The sequence below is a fragment of the Tursiops truncatus genome, chromosome 6 (assembly GCF_011762595.2).
Source record: "Tursiops truncatus isolate mTurTru1 chromosome 6, mTurTru1.mat.Y, whole genome shotgun sequence".
NCBI lineage: Eukaryota > Metazoa > Chordata > Mammalia > Artiodactyla > Delphinidae > Tursiops > Tursiops truncatus.
The window spans coordinates 58,972,181-58,985,725 of NC_047039.1; the positions used below are offsets into that span (position 1 = coordinate 58,972,181).

Consider the following 13,545-nt stretch of genomic DNA (forward strand, 5'->3'; position numbering starts at 1 on the left):
ATTTAAAACGTGTACATATTTACAATGAACAAAATCTTAGAAACAATCTATACAAATTTTAACAATGGTTCTTTTTTTTTTTTTTTTTTTTGCCGTACATGGGCCTCTCACTGTTGTGGCCTCTCCCATTGCGGAGCACAGGCTCCGGACACGCAGGCTCAGCGGCCATGGCTCACGGGCCCAGCCTCTCCGTGGCAGGTGGGATCTTCCCGGACCGGGGCATGAACCCATGTCCCCTGCATTGGCAGGCGGACTCTCAACCACTGCGCCACCAGGGAAGCCCCTACAATGGTTCTTTTTATGTGTTGGGATTACAGAGATTTATGTTTCAAATTAAATTTGTGCTTTTCTACATTTTTCAAACTCTTTGAATTCCACACATATTACTTTGGTAATTAGACAAAAATTAAATCTCCATGATACCCTGTAATATGGGAGTTTGTATTGTAGTTTCATGCTTCACACAACTAAAGATATAGCCTTGGGTTTAGGGGGAAAATATTAACATTATTGTTATTTCATGTACTAATAGATGTTCAACAAATTTGCATAAAGTTTATTTGTATAAAAAAGACACCGTGGAGGGCTTCCCTGGTGGTGCAGTGGTTGAGAATCTACCTGCCATTGCAGGGGACACGGGTTCAGTCCCTGGCCTAGGAAGATCCCACATGCTGAGGAGCAACTAAGATGCACCACAACTGCTAAGCCTGCACTCTAGGGCCCACGTTCTGCAAACTACTGAGCCCACGTGCTGCAACTACTAAACCCGCGTGCCACAACTACTGAAGCCCACACGCCTAGAGCCCGTGCTCTGCAACGAAGAGTAGCCCCCGCTCATCGCAACTAGAGAAAGCCCGCATGCAGCAACGAAGACCCAACACAGCCAAAAAAAAAGAAAGACACCGTGAGTTCAAGTTGAAGGTAAAAAAGAGTAAGCACACTTTGCTCTGTCTCTTCCACTCATCCAGCTAAAAAACCGAGACAGAATGCAGGGAACAGCCTAAGGACTACGAAAAGTAAACAAAAGCAGGTAAATTGGGGAAGACCAGAAATCACAGTACCAGAGAACTGGAGTTGAGTTTACCACTTCCTTCCCCCTTTTGCATCCCCCAACCTAGTCACAGCACAGCTCCAAACCAGGAAGTACATATCTATGTGAACAAAGATAGCTCTAGAAGTCCTCTAGTTCAGGCTGGTGAAGAGGGAAAGTGTTCTCCTGGTAGCGACCAGTGGTGGTGGCAACAGGTACCTAAAACTCTAAGGGAAACTTGCTCTCCAACTGGATGATCTGTGGTCCCAAGAGAATGGGGAAAACAACCTTTGCTTTTTTTTCTCTCCTTCTCTCTGTCTTCCTAGCAATTGATTCTGGATGGGTCAGGGAAAGTGTGCATCAGTAAGGTAAATAAAGCCCCAGTTTTCTGGTGAGAGGACCACAAAGGGAGCCTAGGCAACTGAACAGTAGTGATGAGGTTACAGAAGAGGATTTTGGAAAAGTGACCTCAGAAAGCTGTTTCTAAATTCCTGAGCTCACCCCTGAGCTGCACATGCATGGATCTGATCCTAAGTAGCATACTAAAATCTCTGACAACTAAAGTAACAATCCTTTGCCCATGCTTCACACTGGCCACATACAGGACAGATCCAAATAGAGTGCAAAGACTTTAAAAATGGAACCGACATAGAAACCAAAACCCACAGAAGGCTAGATGGAACCTGTGGTCTGAACTAAACTGGGTTAATTGCCTACTAAAGCAAAAAAATCAAAATACTCCGTAGGATTTAAACAAGACACAGAGTCTCACAACATTATATTCAAAATGTCTAGGATACAATCTAAAAGTACTTGACATATCATGAGCCATGAAAATCTCAATGTACATGGGAAAAGACAATGAACAGATGCCAAAACTGAGATCACACAGATGTTAAAATTATCAGATAAAGAATCTAGGATTTCCCTAGTGGCACAGTGGTTAAGAATTCACCTGCCAATGCAGGGGACATGGGTTTGAGCCCTGGTCCAGGAAGATCCCACATGCTGCAAAGCAACTAAGCCTGGGTGCCACAACTACTGAAGCCCACGCACCTAGAGCCCAAGCTCCACAACAAGAGAAGCCACTACAATGAGAAGCCCGCGCACCTCAACGAAGAGTAGCCCCTGCTTGCCGCAACTAGAGAAAGCCCGCATGCGTCAACAAAGACCCAACACAGCCAAAAAAAAAAAATCTAAAGCAGCGATTATTGGAAGTCCCTGGCAGTCCAGCAGTTAGCACTCGGTGCTTTCACTGCCAGGGCCCGGGTTCAACCCCTGGTTGGGGAAGTAAGATCCCACAAGCTGTGAGGTGCAGCCAAAAAAAAAAGCAGCTATTATTAAAAACCTCCAACAAGGGCAAACACTCTTGAAATGAATGGAAAGACAGAAGCTCTTAGCAAAGAAGTAGCAGATATAAAGAGAAACCAAATAGAAGTTTTAGGGTGTGGGAATTAGGAAGAGGGTGAGAGAATTAGGAAGAGGGTGAGAGAATTGGGGAGATGTTGGTCAAAGAATATAAGCTTGCAGTTAGAAGACGTCTAAGTTCTGGGGATCAAATACACAGCATTCTGATTATAGTTAATATAACAATACTGTATTATATACTTGAAAGTTGCTAAGAGACTAGATCTTAGATGTCCTCACCACAAAAAGGAAATGATAATCATGTGGCATAATGGAGGTGTTAGCTAATGCTACAGTGGTAATCATATTGCAGAATGTAAATGTATCAAATCTACACCTTAAACTTACACAATGTTATATGTCAATTATAGCTCAATGAAAAAAAGAAAGAAAGAAAAAGGTGAAGAGGACACTTTTAGAGACTCTTTTATTGGGTTCTCTTGGGGAGAAGTCATTTCCCAGAGAGCAACAGCCCAACGTTCAAATAAAAATAATTGAACTGGAGAAAAAGAAAGACAAAAATTAAAAAAAACCAAACACAAAAACAAGCAAACAAACAAAGAAGAATTGTAAGTTATCAAAAGGGTGAAGGTTAAGGCTTCTGAGAATGTATAATGAAATCCGAAGTAAAAGTGAAACATTTTTCCCCAAAGTTTAAACTGCCCTTATGAGATACATATATTTAAACATATTAGAAGGGAGATTTAAACTTTGACAAGATACATATCTAGGTAGACATCTCAGAAGAGCTGAAAATTTAAAGAAGGTAGAGGTAGCTTGGGATGGATTCTTTACTAGATTTGATATTTCACTTAAGTACATGTGTATACTTCATAGCTAAAACCAGCTGTGGCTGGCAAACAACTGCCCATCAGCCTGTGTAGTAGAGATGGCTGCAAAACCTTGGGAGAAAGAGAAATTAGCATTTCAAACGAAGATACTAATACAAAATAAAAAAATGCTAGAAAGTAGTACCATTCTTTAAATAAATTAGGCAAAAGGTTTTTAAAAAATTTTTACAACTGAAAATACAATAACTAAAAAAAAAATCTTACAGAAGAATGTAACAGAAGAGTCAATGAACTTGAGAATAGATCAATAGATATTATCTAAATTGAACAACAGAGGGAAAAAAAAGATCTCCTCCCTGCCAAAAATGAACCTCATGGATCTGTGAACAATACCAAAAGGGCTAACATTCATGTCACTGGAGTTTCAGAAGAAGAGGAAAGAGTGCATTATTGTGTGTGTGTGTTTGTGTGTGTGTATGAAAAACAATGGCTAAAAATTTACCAAATTTGGCAAAAAAAACAATAACCTAGAGATTCAAGAAGGTCAGCAAACCCTAAACAGGAAAATACAAATGAACTTGAATCAAAATCCATTACAATCAAATTGCTGAAAACTAAAGACAAAGAAAATCTTGAAAACAGCCAGAGAATAACAATGCATTGCTTGGGACTTCCCTGGTGGCGCAGTGGTTGAGAATCCACTTGCCAATGCAGGGGACACAGGTTCGAGCCCTGTTCCAAGAAGATCCCATATGCCGTGGAGCAACTAAGCCCATGCGCCGCAACTACTGAGTCTGCTCTCTAGAGCCCATGTGCCACAACTACTGAGCCTGCGCTCTACAGCCCACAAACCACAACTACTGAGCCCACGTGCCACAACTACTGAAGCCCACACTCCTGGAGTCCAAGCTCTGCAACAAGAGAAGCCACCGCAATAAGAAGCCTGCGCACCGCAACAAAAAGTAGACCCCGCTCGCCGCAGCTAGAGAAAGCCCACGCGCAGCAACGAAGACCCGACAACAAAGACCCAATGCAACCAAAAATAAATAAATAAATAAATTTATTACCAAAAAAATGCATTGCTTATAGGTAAACAAAGATTCAAATGACTGTGGAGGCAGAAGGAAGGATAACATTTTAAAGTGCCAAAGAAAGAGAGATGTCAGCTCAGAATTATATATCCAGTGAAAATACCCTTCAGAAATAGGGATGAAATAAAGACATGCTCAGATAAAAGGAAACTAAGAGAAGTTTTTGTCAAAAAAAAAAAATTTGCTCTAAAAAGTTGCTAAAGGAAGTTCAGATGCGAGGGAAATAATATCAGAGGGATATTAAACAACATACTTTTAAATAATTCATAGGTCAAAGAGGAAATCTCGAATTAGACAAGATTTTAATTTGAATGAAAATGAAATTTGAATAAAACTGGGAAATATTTTAAACTGAACGAAAATGAAAATATATTACAAAATTGGTAGAATTCAGATAAAGTGGTGTTTAGGGGCGATTTTATAGCATTAAATACCTATATCAGAAAGGAAGAAAGGTTTCATATCAATAATCTAAGACTTAAGAAACTTAAAGAAAATAGAAAAAGAACAAAATAAACCCAAAGCAGTCAGAAGAAATGATAACAGCAGAGATAAAATTGAAAATAAAAAACAATACAGAAAATTAATGAAACTAAAAGGTGGTGGTTCTTTGAAAGGATAAAAAACATTGATAAATCTCTAGCAAGACTGAAAACAAAAAAAAAGAGGGGATTATTGCTACATAGTGTAAGTTGGTACACTATTTCCAGCATCTCACAAAGTATAAAAGGCAGTATGGAGATGAAAGAGCATGAGCTTTGGAGTTTCCAGACATGGGTACAAATCCTGGTGCTTTTACTAACCAGCTGTGATAGAAAGCCAACTTCTTCACCTTTTAGGTCTTAATTTTTTTATACGTAAAATGAGGTTTGTAATATTTTAACTTAAAGACCAAAAGATAAGATTTAAATTAGATTAAAGTAGGTTAAGAGGGTCCAGTGGTCTAGTGGTTAAGAACCCGCCTTCCAATGCAGGGGACGCAGGTTCGATCCCTGGTCAGGGAAATAAGATCCCACGTGCCAGGGCAACTAAGCCCACGCACCACAGCTAGAGAGAAGCCCACATGCCGCAACTAAGACCTGATGCAGCCAAAAAATATAAATAAATAAATATTAAAAAAAAAAGTAGGTTAAGAACCTGGCACGGAGATTGTGCCCAACAAATGATACTTTCCTACTCAACCTCTCCTGTCAGGAATGACATTTACCAATAATAAGGATAAACAAGGGGGATATGTTTCTTTGTTTTTATTACCAATTATATAAATTCATTATTAGATAGTTTTTATATTTAAAGGTTTCCAATACCACCTTACTATGCTGAGCAAAAGCTCTATTTTGCATATCAATCTTTATATCTATTTAGCATTTATCTATCTCTCTACCTCTCTATATATCTATGGTTAAAACTAAATGGGAAATCAAATTTAATGCTACTTTTGATCATTTTGTTTGATAATTAAAATTTTCAAACCTAGTGTCCACTGAGGGAAGCCCTAGTAGTAATCACAGCATTAATGTGTCCAGTAATATGTAATTTTACAAAGTCCACACTAGATGGCAGATTTTAGACAGTATTTTTTGGGTCACTAATTATTAGGGTTTTTCTACAATCCTGGAGCTTAGCCAGTTGATACCTCCTTCTGATTTCCTTTTTGTGAGTGACAGTTCAGTTATATTGGTAGTTGAGATATTTGGGAACCTTTTTGCCAGAATTAGAAGAGGCAAGTAAAAGGAATGAACAAATACCAATCACTAAAACCCAAACAGCTAGATCCACTTTTACAATATTTATTACTTTTGGGGTTTTTCTGGCCACGCTCCACGGCTTGTGGGGTCTTACTTCCCAGACCAGGGATGGAACCCATGCCCCCTGCAGTGGAAGCGCAGAGTCCTAACCATTGGACCACCAGGGAATTCCCACTATTTATTACTTTTTATTTTTTTATTTTTTATTTTTTTTAAACACCTGACTTTCTAGGAGAGCACTATTTCTTGTCTCGTTGTTTTATTTATTTATTTATTTATTTATGGCTGTACGCGGACCTCTCACTGTTGTGGCCTCTCCCGTTGCGGAGCACAGGCTCAGAGGCCATGGCTCACAGGCCCAGCCGCTCCGCGGCATGTGGGATCTTCCCAGACCAGGGCACGAACCCATGTCCCCTGCATCGGCAGGCGGACTCTCAACCACTGCGCCACCAGGGAAGCCCTATTACTTTTTAAAGAAAAAAAAGTTACATGCTATAAGTTAGTACTACAATTTGGGGGAGAAGGGTACATGAAAGGTAAATATTAGCTGGAAATCTTTCTGAATCATTTTGATGACTTCAATAAATTTTTTAATGCAACAGTCTGTTATTTTATCTCTTCATTTTTTCTTTCCTCTCTACTTTTATTTTAATCATATTTTAACAAGTCTTTAACAAGAACATACTGTGTACAAATAACTCTGTGTAAATGGGGGCTGAGGGAGTTGGATGTAGGGGAGCGGGGACTGGATCTTACATTCTAAGCAATCCTCTCCCCTTAAGGACACTGTAGTCTTACAGGGAAAATAAGACAACCACAAAAAAACCACAGTACATGGGCTTCCCTGGTGGCACAGTGGTTAAGAATCTGCCTGCCAATGTAGGGGACACGGGTTCAAGCCCTGGTCCAGGAAGATTCCACATGCCGCGGAGCAACTACTGAGCCTGCGCACTAGAGCCCTTGAGCCACAACTACTGAGCCTGCATGCTGCAACTAATGAAGCCCACGTGTCTAGAGCCCGTGTTCCACAACAAGAGAAGCCACCACAATGAGAAGCCTGCATACCGCAACAAAGAGTAGCCCCCACTTGCAGCAAGTAGAGAAAGCCCACGCGCAGCAACGAAGACCCAACGCAGCCAAAAATAAAAATAAATTTAAAATAAATAAATTAAAAAAAAAAACACAGTACAGGTAGAAAGTGAGACATGCCCATGAAGTGAAGTTTTACCAGATGTAAAGGAAAGGATAATCTTCTTCTGGGATAAGTAGTGAAAAGGGATAAAAATAACATATATTGAGGGCGAATTATATGGCAGGTATTGAGCTAGATGGTTAACATGCATAATTTTTTTTGGCAGCATCCCTGGCATGTGGGATATTAGTTCACCGACCAGGGATCGAGCCTGTGCCATGCCCCCTGCAGTGGAAGTGCGTAGTCTTAACCACTTGACCTCCAGGGAAGTCCCGACATGCATGATTTAATTTCATATCACTTTTTACCCTGTTAGACGTTAAAAAAAAAAAAATTCCCACTTTTCAGGAGAGGTAACTGAGTCTTGAGGAGAATAAGTAACCAAGGCAAGTTTCCAGTTAGGAAGCAGCAAAATCTAGGGTTGAACCCTGGTCTGTTTGCCTCTAAAAATAGCAGGTGGGAGAGGTAGTATCTGTTACTATTTTTATTTTTGAAAGTGATTTATTGCAGTTTTAAGAAATAGAAACTTTATGTATGTGCATTGTAGGATAGAAGAATTGTAAGAGATTGAGAGGCAGGAAACAGACATTCAGTAGAGCATCAACACAGACGTAGAGGCTGGAGGGAGGGAAATGGTGGGCACTCGAGTGGAGTGGAATGGGCTGCCTGAAGGCTGATCTTAAGTTCTCAGACCTAAAAAATGTTTTTAAACGAGAAGAAAGAAAGACATTTAAATCTGCACAGGGAGATTTAAAACCTGTGTCAACACATCTGCAGGAGATTATTTCTAGGGTTTCTCCATTTGACCTTGGTGTCCTGCTTCTACTGAGCTTCTGTTCTGGGTTTCCCTCCTGCCCCTACATTATGATATGTCCACTCAGAGGTGAATGTACCAGCTCCTCAGAATACTGGTACTAATGTCTATCATTTATTTTCAACACATAGTTTTTGAACCCCTACTATAAGCCTGCCCTAGGTCATAACTGCCAACATAAATCAAATGGAGGCCCTGCCTCATAATTATGTCTTACTTGGGCCTCCCTCAAATGCCCTGTCAAATTATGAGCTCCTTTGAGGTTCATTTGTAATTTCCTGTAGTAGAGCAGAGTGGTTAAGGGAATGACTTGACGTCAGACAGACCTGAGTTCAAGTCTCAGTTCTACTCACTGTGAATTGTGGAAATGTGATCACACAGAGCTTCTGTAAGCCTCGGTTTCCTTCTCCATAAATTGGAGATAATGATAATATAAGTATACATGGGAAACACAGATTGGTTGCTACGTCTACTTTTTTTTGACAAGGAAAAACTATTTAAATTATGCATTCAATTCAATTGGTATATTTCAAAAAGTGCAATATTTTTCTTCATTATCAATAAAAGGAGTTAGAAGTTAACTTCAAAGAAATAAGGAAATGACAAATTACCTGAAAAGTCACAGTCACATATGCATTCACTGCATCCTAGAGAAGAGGGGCAAGTTAGGTTCACCCACTTTCACGAGTTTCATCAAATACCAGACCTATTCATGGGTGGAAGAGAAAAGGCAAATTTTTTGAAGAAGTATGTTATTAAGTGAGGTATTTGCAATTCCTAAGAGTACCAGGTGGGGAGTATGTTTTCTAAACTAGATCTAGGAAGTACAATATGGACTCAATCTGTCCTCCTCCCCTCCAAAGGCTGTTCACTTATTAATGAATTAAAAAACAAACAAACAACAACAACAAAAAGATTAAAAAACAACAACAATTTCACACATACCACCAAAACAGAAAAATAAAACACTAAGGGGTCCCAGATTACTCTCCAGACAGGAACCAGTGGTTCTAGGCTCAACAGTTCAAGCCCAGAATTCATCTGTTACAAAGGCATCATGAACATGCCTTACTTCCAAACACAAAAATTTTTGTAACAATAAAACCAAAAACTAGTCCTGATCACTTTTCTAACATACTCAAATTTAACTAGTATTTAAACTGAGTCGGGAGAAGAAAGAAATCCATACTTACGGGCCAAGGGTGTGTGCAGAGCATTTGTCCTTGCCCTCATGCAAGGCTGAGACATTCAGCTGCTAAAGAAATAACTAGTCCTTTGTAGTCAGGCAGTTTATTATTTCCATAGACAGCAATAGCAAGATCCGCAAAGGTGCCAGCTCCCTGTGTCCTCTGCCCCACAAGACAGCACTAAAGCAAAAGGGGTCAGATAACAAGGCAACACGGGTGATAAGGAGCTCTGGTTCTGAGGAACCAGTTTTATTTATTTATTTATTAACATTTATTTATTTATTTGGCCGCGCTGGGTCTTAGTTGCAGCACGCGGGATCTTCGTTGCAGCATGTGGGATCTTTTGAGTTGTGACAAGCAAACTCTTAGTTGTGGCATGTGGGATCTAGTTCCCTGACCAGGGATCAAACCCGGGCCCCCTGCATTGGGAGCATGGAGTCTTAGCCACTGGACTACCAGGGAATTCCCAGGAAACAGTTTTATACTAAGCAGTTTGAGTATTTCCTGCTAAGCAATTTTATGGCATGCAGCTGTACCCTAAAGTGTGGGGGAGAGAGGAGTTTCAAGGCAGAAGCCCTTATATCTTACCAGAATCTGGGAGGCAGTAAGAAATTGTCTCATAACAGCCTCGAGCAAAGATAAAAAGGAGGGTGAGAAATGGCCTTGTAGCAGCTCCTCCCAAGCCTCCCATTCTCTCATGTTCTGAGAGGATTATGGGGCATTTTACCAAGACTTAGGTCTCCTGAGGTGAAGCCTTGTCCATGTGGCCTATATGGATATTTGCAAGGACAACTGCACAGAGCAGCTTCCCTACAACTTCACCCCCTAACCTTTCACATCACCAGTCAAGAACTCTCTTTAGAAACATAGGCCACCCCATCAGATATCCTAGTTATACAAATCCTTTTAATTTGTCCTAGGGAACAGAGATACAACAATCGATTAAACTTAGAGCAATTGCTATAGTCTGTGAATAGGGCTGTGAATAGGTAAAAAGAAATCGGATCGGGTTCGAGAAAGTTGATCTTGTTCTACTGTCTGGCGTGGCAGCTGTTAACTCCTGCAGTCAGCAGCTGCTGGGAAGTTTCTGAGAGGTCTTAGATTAAGATTCCCTATCGGCCAATGGTCAAGTTGGAAGTGACAGTCTGCCTTAAAAACTAGCCAGGCCGCCCGCCCGCGCGTCCCTCGGTCCCCCTGCAGCAAGCAGTCCCTTCGACCGTCCGACCCAGAGGCGCCGGCCGAGCCCGAGGTCTGGGCTTTTGCTCCCTGGCGGAGGGATCCGCGGCGGCTGAGGAGGCGGCGCTGAGCCTAGACGGAAGAGCCAGCTACCGCGGTGGCGGCGGCGGTGGCGACGGCGGCAGCGGCGACGGCGGCAGCGCATAAAGGGGCAGCCGCCGGGTGATGCGGTGACCTCTGCGGCAGGCTCAGGAGCCGAGTGGGCCACGGCTCCAAGTCCGTCCCGCCGGAGCCGCGCTCCGGAACTCCCCATCTTCTCCTGCCGACCCGCGATCACCGAGGCAGCCTCGCGCGCCCTCTCCCCTTCCCCGTCCCTCCCCTGCCCCTGTTCCCGCCCTGGGGGGCCGCCTCCACCCGCCTCCCGCGATGGCTTTGAAGAGAATCCACAAGGAATTGCACGACCTGGCGCGGGAGCCCCCCCAGCACCGTGTTCAGCAGGTCCCGTTGGAGATGATATGTTCCATTGGCAAGCTACAATAATGAGGCCAAATGACAGTCCCTATCAGGGTGGAGTATTTTTCTTGACAATTCATTTCCCAACAGATTACCTATTCAAACCACCTAAGGTTGCATTTACAACAAGACTTTATCATCCAAATATTAACAGTAATGGCAGCATTTGTCTTGATATTCTACGGTCAAAGTGGTCTCCAGCACTGTTTCAGGAGTACTTTTGTCCATCTGTTCTCTGTTGTGTGATCCCAATCCGGATGATCCTTTAGTGCCTGAGATTGCTCGGATCTACAGAACAGATAGAGAAAAGTACAACAGAATAGCTCGGAGGCTTCCCTGGTGGCGCAGTGGTTGAGAGTCCGCCTGCCGATGCAGGGGACACGGGTTCGTGCCCCGTACCTGCCGCGGAGCGGCTGGTCCTGTGAGCCATGGCCGCTGGGCCTGCGCGTCCGGAGCCTGTGCTCCACAACGGGAGAGGCCACAGCAGTGAGGGGCCCGCGTACCGCAAAAAAAAAAAAAAAGCTCGGGAAGGGACACAGAAGTATGCGATGTAATTAAAGAAATTATTGGATAACCTCTGCAAATAAAGATAGGGGAACTCTGAAAGAAAGTCCTTTTGATTTCCACTTGACTGCTTTCTATGAGCCCAGGCCTCACCTTCCCCTGTGCACGTTTACCTGATACAGCAGTGTTGCGTGTTGTACATACTTGGAACAACAAACTAGAAATACTGTACTTCGGTACCAACATTGTCTCCTAGCAGAGAAGTGTGTGTGTGACAAGCCAGTTCTCCAGGCATAACCTAGGTGTGAGACTAAAAGCTTTCCTTATTGACTTAAATTTGGATAACGGCAGAGTGAGGGGTGATGGGTATGGTGTGTGCTTGGATGGGGAAGGAAAGCTCCACTGACCTGTAGGAGATTGTTTTTTAAGTGAAATCCCATTAAACTCAAAACAGTTATGAAAAGCAAGGTGAAGAACATGAAGCTGTTTCTGTATTCATTTTATTCCGAAGGACTTAACGATTTAGGTGAAAGTTATGACCAATCAGATTAAACTCTACCTACATCCTGTATTTTAAGGTCTAAGTTTAACTGGTCAACATTTAAATGGATTGGAGCTATTAGTAAGTAAAGTGTGATGGGCTTTGTTTCCAACTCTTTTACATCTCCCCACCCTTCAACCTTCGTCCTTCAGCCCCTCTTTCTCTCTTCCATATTCTTTGGTTTGTATGTGGTTTCTCAGTTAATACATAGCTAATAGCTCTTATTTTTCTTATGTTTTTAACTGCTTAGGTCTATCTGGATGTAAGGGTGAAAAATTCATTCAATGGAAATACTTGTGTATATTTAAAGACCCAATTGCTCCTCTGGAGCTTGAACGTTCAAGAATGATTAATCTGTGTAATAAGCTGATTACTACAGTCATTACATAAACAAACAAACAAACAGACAAACTAGCCAGATGCTCTGCAGATCAGAGCTGAAAGAGATGAATGGCCCCAGTCCTATCCCTCCCCAGCAGTTAAGGTTGTCCTGTGCTAGCTACCACACCCAAGTGCTTGGCATCAGTCCCCACAGCAATCATGTCACCCTTTCGCCAGTTGTCCCCATGTCTTAGTCACACCATATGCCCAGACTTGTTCCTAGGTGGCTCAGTAGCTTCTTCCTTATACCACCTAGAACATCTACAGTCCTCTGATATGTGGGCAACACCAGAAGCACTTTAGAGTTGTCATCTCACATCCATGATCATTATCATCATTATCCATAACCGCCCAAATCTAGCAAGCTTAGCTGGGCAGCAAAAGGACATGGAGTTAGAATCTCCCACCTCCTGGCTCTTCTTTGATACACACAAACTCCAGTATCCCAGTATCCCAGGAGGTAGACTTGGGAGGAAAAGAGTGAATGAGTTAATTACACAGTCCTCGTGCCAAGACCAGCCAGGTCCAGTGCCCCAGACTATGGGAACCCAAATTCCCTTTGCTACTTGACTGCGTAGTTGGCAGTTTGGGTATGTGTGCCAGGCTTCCTTTGCCTCAGGTGCTGGAATCACTGGAGCTTATTTTTAGGCCCGGTTCTGACTTGTAGATGGATTGCTGCCCTGTGCAATAGTATATTCAGGTGGCTATGGTCCTTACCTGGGAAGCTCAGGTCAAATCAGCTTGCTTCCATCGATGTTCCTCCTCCAAGAGTCCTTTTCCATAGGCATTCACACAGGTCACAGAGTGCATGGGTCTTGTGCAATCTTATGCCCCGTTTGGCCCCTCTGAGCTGAGACTTGATCATCCAACTTTCCTGCTGCCAAGTACCAGACTACACTGCTAGCCATAAGTCAATGAAAATGCCATGAGTCAATGAAAATGCAACAAGGCATATTTCGGGAGGCATTTTTAGAGCAAACATCACAACTTAAACTATGCTCAATGAGCAGAGTTCCCTTTTCCATGCATAGTTTTACAGTTTTCTTTAAAGCTGCACAGCTGTACCATTCCAGTACATTCCTGTATAGAGGGCCCCAAGACCACACCCCAGGTTCAGTGATTCGCTAGGAGGACTGACAAAATTCAGCACATAGTTGTACGCACAGCTAA

The 13,545-nt window shown here is 42.4% G+C and overlaps 1 pseudogene; it reads left to right on the forward strand.

The window, feature by feature from the left end:
- Positions 1–10,862: 10,862 nt before the first annotated feature.
- Positions 10,863–11,319, forward strand: LOC101319179 (ubiquitin-conjugating enzyme E2 D2 pseudogene; annotated as a pseudogene).
- Positions 11,320–13,545: the final 2,226 nt, after the last annotated feature.